This window comes from Heptranchias perlo, unplaced genomic scaffold (genome assembly GCF_035084215.1).
Source record: "Heptranchias perlo isolate sHepPer1 unplaced genomic scaffold, sHepPer1.hap1 HAP1_SCAFFOLD_52, whole genome shotgun sequence".
NCBI lineage: Eukaryota > Metazoa > Chordata > Chondrichthyes > Hexanchiformes > Hexanchidae > Heptranchias > Heptranchias perlo.
The window spans coordinates 2,270,742-2,277,308 of NW_027139537.1; the positions used below are offsets into that span (position 1 = coordinate 2,270,742).

The 6,567-nt window shown below is 49.4% G+C and overlaps 1 non-coding gene across 1 annotated transcript; it reads right to left on the reverse strand.

Moving 5' to 3' along the window:
• Positions 1–2,122: 2,122 nt before the first annotated feature.
• On the reverse strand, positions 2,123–2,195 carry trnam-cau (transfer RNA methionine (anticodon CAU)). Its single transcript has one exon. It is a non-coding gene; the product is annotated as a tRNA-Met (tRNA).
• Between the last annotated feature and the right edge of the window lie 4,372 nt (positions 2,196–6,567).

Sequence of the window (6,567 nt, forward strand, 5' to 3'; positions counted from 1 at the left end):
GGGCAGCAAATCTTTTGGTGTGCTGCAGGAAGCAAAAATTCTTGAGTTTAGTCTTGAGCAAAGATGAGGTGAGAGGTGGTAAAAAAAATCTTTATTATGCCTTCTCTGAGGATTAAACTTAGGACCTTCAGATGATGAGATTGACGCGCTGCCCGCTGCGCTAAGAAGGCACTTAACATGTCACTTGTCAAGCAGCACTACCAAGTAGGACAGTTTGCAAGGTGTAAAGTCATAAACTAATCGGCAGTTTGCAAAAACCATCCAGCCAGGTAGAAATCAAACCTACATTCTTCTGAATTCTGGTCAGACACGTTACCCACTGCTCCACTGGCCCAGGTTGTCGAAAGCAAGTAGGAGCTCACACTCCCACAGCGCTGCGGTATGAGCAGGTACCGAGTCAGTCTCGGTCATGCACACGCGACTCCACGAGTCCGGGAGTGTAAGAAGGCGCACAGTGAACAATCACCAAAGAGAGGGACCTTTGCTCCATCCCTTCGATAGCTCAGCTGGTAGTGCGGAAAATTTGGAGAGATTAAAACTTGAAAGTTAAATCGCTGGTCTACTTCTGGCTCAAAGTAGCGAACATGCTTTTGGAGTAAGCGGTATTGAGCTCAAGGCCGCTTTCTTAATTTTACAGACTGCTTACTGCTTAAAATGTTGGCGCTTTTCCTTCCTCAAACCTTAAAGCTTTCCGTGTCTGTCCGAACATGACTGTTTTGCTCGAGCATTTGCCTCTGTTCACCAGCAGGGAGTGCCTTTGTGTAACAACACTTCAAACCACTTTCAGACAAAAAAGTCTTCTCTCAGTCAGACAGAGCTCCGGCTGTTCCCTCAAGCTCGGGACAGCTGTTCCTTCCGGTGACTTCTTCAACCTTCCACAGGCTCGGGCTCTTCTCAGCATCATTCACGATTACTGTGGCTTCCCGTTCTGCTTTTGCTCACTTGCTGATGCTCGATACTGCCGATTGGAGCAAAGCACTGAATATATTCAGGGAGGGGGCCAATTAAAGGTTTTTCTACCATTCGTGGCGCTGCATGGAGGCGAGTGTGAAGCGGCTACTGTGAAGGGCAATTGATTACTAGCAACGGGGGTTAACTCAAATGGTAGAGCGCTCGCTTCGCATGTAAGAGGTAGCAACGTCGATACCTGTATTCTCCTATCACCCTTTATCTTGGGGCAGTTGTCCAGAAACTAAAATGGTTGTCATTTGTCAGCGAGGCTATAACCAACGTAAATCCTAAGCTTCGATGCAGAGAGGTCAAGGGGCAGCAAATCTTTTGGTTTGCTGCAGTGAGCAAGAGTTCTTCATTTTGGTGCTCAGCCAAGATGGAAAGATGAGAGATACAAAGATGCTTCATAGGTCCCGATATCTTTTCTGAGGATTGAACTCAGAATTATTCAAGGTTAGTGAGACTGATGCACTACTTGCTGTGTTAAGAACGCACTTATGCCGGAAACGGGCAGGCAACACTTCCAAGTAGGACAGTTTGCAAGGTATCTAAAGTCATCAAGTAATGGGCCGTTTGCAAAAACCATCCAGCCAAGTAGGAGTCAAACCTACAATCTTCTGATGTGTCGTCAGACACGTTATTTATTGCTTGACTGGCCCAGGGTGTGCAGAGTAAGTTACAGATCACAGTCCCACAGCACTGCGGGATGAGCAGGTACCGAGCAAGTCTCGGTCATGCCCACACGACTCCACGAGTACGGGAGTGTCAAAAGGCGTACGGTGAGCAATCACTACAGAGAGGGACCTTTGCTGCTTCCCTTCGATAGCTCAGCTGGTAGAACGGAAAATAACAGTTAATTAAACTCAAAATAATGTTATCCTTCGATCAATGTTTCAATTCCGGCTTGAAGGAGCGAGTGTACTTTTGGAAGAAGCAGCAATTAACTCAAGGTCGCTCTTTCAACTTTCCAATGTAAGGAATCTGACAACACCAGGTTATAGTCCAACAATTTGATTTTAAAATCACAAGCTTTCGGAGATTATCCCCTTCGTGAGGTGCTGCGTGCTATGGTAAAGAGAGGTCAATGGGCAGCAAATCTTTTGGTGTGCTGCAGGAAGCAAAAATTCTTGATTTTGGTCTTGAGCAAAGATGGAAAAAGAAAGCTTAATTATGCCTTCTCTGAGGATTGAACTCAGGACCTTCAGATTATGAGACTGACGCGCTGCCTGCTGCGCTAAGAAGGCATTTGATGTCTAGACATCCAGACAGCACAAACATGTAGGACAGTTTGCAAGGTGTAAAGTCATAAACTAATCGGCAGTTTGCAAAAACCATCCATCCAGGTCGAAATCTAACCATCAGTTTTCTGAATTCTGGTCAGGCACGTTACCCATTTCTCCACTGGCTCAGGGCGTGGAGAGTAAGTCGGAGCTCACACTCCCACAGCGCTGCGGTATGAGCAGGGACCGAGTCAGTATCGGTCATGCACACGTGATTCTACGAGTCGGGGAGTGTCAAAAGGCGCACGGTGAACAATCACCAAAGAGAGAGACCTTTGCTGCTTCCCTTCGATAGCTCAGCTGGTAATGCAGAAAATGTGTAGAGATTCAAACTTGAAAGCAAAATCACTCTTAAATCGCTGGTTTAATTCCGGCTCAAAATAGTGGTTTTGGAGTAAACGGTATTGAGCTCAAGGCCGCTTTCTTCACTTTACAGACTGCTTACTGCTTAAAATGTTGGTGCTTTTCCTTTCTCAAACCCGAAAGCGTTCCGTGTCTGTCTGAACACGGCTGATTTGCTCGAGCATTTGCCTCTTTTCACCAGCAGGGAGCGCCTTTGAGCAACAACACGTCAAACCGCGCGAAATTTCAGGCAAAAAAAGACTTCTTTCTGTCAGTCGGACAGGTCTCTCGCTGCTCAGAGGAGTGCCTTTGTGCATCAATTCTTTGTATTTTCAAAATATACTTCATTTCATAAAATTTAAGGACACATACAGTTCAGTGTAAAAGTCGCAATTTCAATTCAAAACAATACAAAACAGATCGCACACATTATAATCCCTTTATTTCAATAGAAAACACACTACATATCATATAATACATTCTGTACAATAAAAGGTGGGATGGCTTCACACAGTATCCTTTTCCGATCGAGCCCTTTCATAGGCTGCACCGCGCCTCAGTGCGTCCTGCAGCACATTCCCCTGGACCTTGGATTGTGCCAGTCGGCAACACTCGCTCGTGGACAGCTCCTTCAGCTAGAAGAACAGCAGGTTTTGGGAGGACCAATGAGCCTCCTTCACCGAGTTGATGGTCTTCCAGCAGCAGTTGATAACTGTCTCGGTGTGCCTTCTGGGAAACTGCCCGTAGAGCACAGCGTCCTGTGTTACCGAGGTGTTGGAGATGAACTGGGACAGATAGCAACGCATCTCTCTCCACACATTCTGCGTGAAAGTCCAGTCCACCAGGAGACGGACAACGGTCTCGTCCCCATTGTAGCCTTGAAGGCAGCTCGAGGTGGTGCTGAGATTCCGTGTGTGTTGGAAGGACCGCACTGGGAGGGTCCTTCTCACCACCATCCAGACCACATCCCGTTGCCTGTTGGTCAGTTCCGGCGACGAGACTTTCTGCCAAATGGCATCGACCGTCTGGTCGGGGAATTGCCCGATTGGATCCAGCTTCTCCTTTTGCTGCAGGACCCACAGAACGTTCCTCGGCGTCCACTGTCTGACGGCCTTGTGATCGAAGTGGTTCCTCCTCAGGAACTTCTCCACCTGGGACAGGTGGGTGGTGGAGGGGGGGAGCTGGGTCGGTCCAGCTGGACGGGGCGGTCCTGCTTCTGCTCGGCCAGCATGGCCAGACCCAGTTTTCTCAGTGTATTGGACAGGTAGAAACTCAGCACGTAGGGATCCTTGGTGTTTGCAGACCGGGGCTCTACACACATCCGCAGGCAGCCACGCGCAAAGGTGTCCATCAGGATCTAGGCAGCATTGGGGACGCTTCTGCCACCTTTGTCTGGAAGGCTTGTACATGGTGTCCCTGTGGACGCGTTCTCCAGACAAAGTGGAAGATAGCTCGGATGACTTTGGTGACGGAGCTGTGGGAATGGGCCAGACCTGGGCCACGTAGAACAACACCGCGAGTACCACACACCTTATCACCAGGTTCTTGTTGACTACGGAGAGATAGCGTTCCCTCAATATACCAAGGTTCTGTTTGGCCTTGGCGACCAGCTCCTCCCATTTTTTTGGAGGAGTCTTGGGGCCTCGAAACCGATCTCCAGCACCATCAGGTAGCCGGACCTGACGGCGAAAGGGACAAAGAATCGGGTCTCCCACCTGCCATAGAACATCGCCTCACTCTTACTGCGGTTCACTCTGGACCCTGAGGCCAGCTCGAGGCGTTCGCAGATGCCCATCAGTCTGTGAACCGACTGCTGATCGGAGCAAAAGACAGTGACGTCATCCATGTACAAGGAGGCCTAAACCTGAGAGCCTCCACTGCCTGGGATCGTCATCCCCCTGATACCTGTGTCCTTCCTGATGGACACCCCAAACACATGAAAAAGACCGCAGAGAGAAGACAGCCCTGCCTGACTCCAGATTTAATTGGAAAACTCTCTGACTCCCGCCCATTGATTCGGACTGCGCTATGGATGTCCATATAGAGCAGTCGAATACAATCGCGGATTCCCTCCCCAAACCCTATTTTGTAGAGCGTGTCCATCATGTATGTGTGGGATATTATGTCGAAGGCCTTCCCCTAGCCCAGGCTGAAGAGGCAGGTGTTCACCCCTCTGCCCTGCACGTAGGCTTACGTATCCCAGAGCAGTACAAGGAGGTCGTCCTGCCGGGTAAATTACAGGTCTGATCGGGGTGGTTCACCCACTCCAGAGCAGATTCGAGCCTGTTGGCGATGGCCTTCGACAGAATCTTGTAGTCAGCATTAGCAGGGAAATGTGTCGCCAATTTCTGATTTATTCCCTCTCCCCCTTCTGCTTTCAGATGAGGGTGATGATGTCATTTCTCATGGACTCTGACATGCTGCCTGCCAGAAGCATACCCCCGTACACTTACAGTAGGCCTGTGCCAATCCAATCCCACAAAGCCGAGTACAAATCAACCGGTAAACCATCGCTCCCCGGAGTTCTACTCTTCTCGAAGGACTGGACGGCCTTTGTCAGCATCGTCCGAGGTCAGTCGCCGATCCATGCTCTCCCGCTCGCTGTCCTCTAAGACCTCCGTGACAGAGGACAGGAAGGTTTGAGAGGCCGTGCTGTCTCTGGGCTTCGCGTCATACAGCCCGGCATAAAAGGACTTGCTGATCCTCAGTATGTCGGTCTGTGAAGGCGTCACCGAGCCCTCTTCCTCCTTCAGGCTGCTGATCACCAGAGGTCCCTCTGAAAGAAGAAACACGAGCACTTCTCGCACTGCCCCACGGAGCGGACTCTGGACCGAAAGGTGATCTTCGAGGCCTCGGAGGTGAAGATCGAGACTTGCTGATCCTTCAACTCTCTGAGTTCCTCCCGGACATCGATCCCCATCGACTGCAGCTGGAGCAGATCCTGCATGCGTTTCTGGAGCTGGGACAATTTCCTCTGTCTCTCTCTCGCCCCTTTAACTGGACGGTTCAAACCGTGAGATCAGAGGGTGAGGCCCCTTTAACTGGACAGATCAAACCGTGAGATCAGAGGATGAGGCCCCTTTAACTGGACGTTTCACACCTTGAGATCACAGGGTGAAGCCTCTTTAACTGGACGGGTCATACCGTGAGATCAGAGGGTGAGGCCCCTTTCACTGGACAGGTAAAACCTTGAGATCTCAGGGTGAGTCCCCGTTAAGTGGACGGGTATCAAAGTGAGACCACAGTGTGAGACCCCTTTAACTGGACGGGTCACACCGTGAGATCTCAGGGTGAGACTGTTTTAACTGGATGGGTCACACCGTGAGATATCAGGGTAAGGCTCTGTGATTCCAGGTGATATTTCCTCGCTCGACTAATTTAAATATGTGAGGTGGCGAGAGTGTTGGAGAAATGAAGGCTTGAGATGGCAGAAGCACAGGGTCTCAGCAGCAGTGTGACCAGGACTGTACTTTGTAACTGGTGCAGAGAAACAGCAGTGGGAACTGAAATCACAAAATCACAAGAGACTTAGAGGTCCATGTATATAGATCATTAAAATGCCATGGACAGGTACAGAAAATATTCTTAGAAGGCTATTGGAATGCTGGTCTTCATATATATAGAGGACTGGAATACGTGGGTAGAATTATGCTACAGCTATACAAAGTCCTATACACCTGGAGTACTGTGTTCAGTCCTGGGTGCCACACCATAGGAAGGACATATTGGCCTTGGGAGTGCAGAGCAGATTTACTGGAATGATACCTGGACACTAAGAGTTAAATTCCGAGGAGAGAGTGAACAAACCAGGCTTGTATTCCCTGGAATTTAGAAGATTAAGGGGTAATTTGATCGCAGTTTTCAAGGTGTTAAGGGGACCTGGTCGGATCGAAAGAGAGAAATTATTTCCGCTGTTTGGGCTGTCGAGGACTAGAGGACATAGCCTGAAAATTAAAGACAGGACTTTCAGGAGTGAAGTTCGGAAACACTTCTG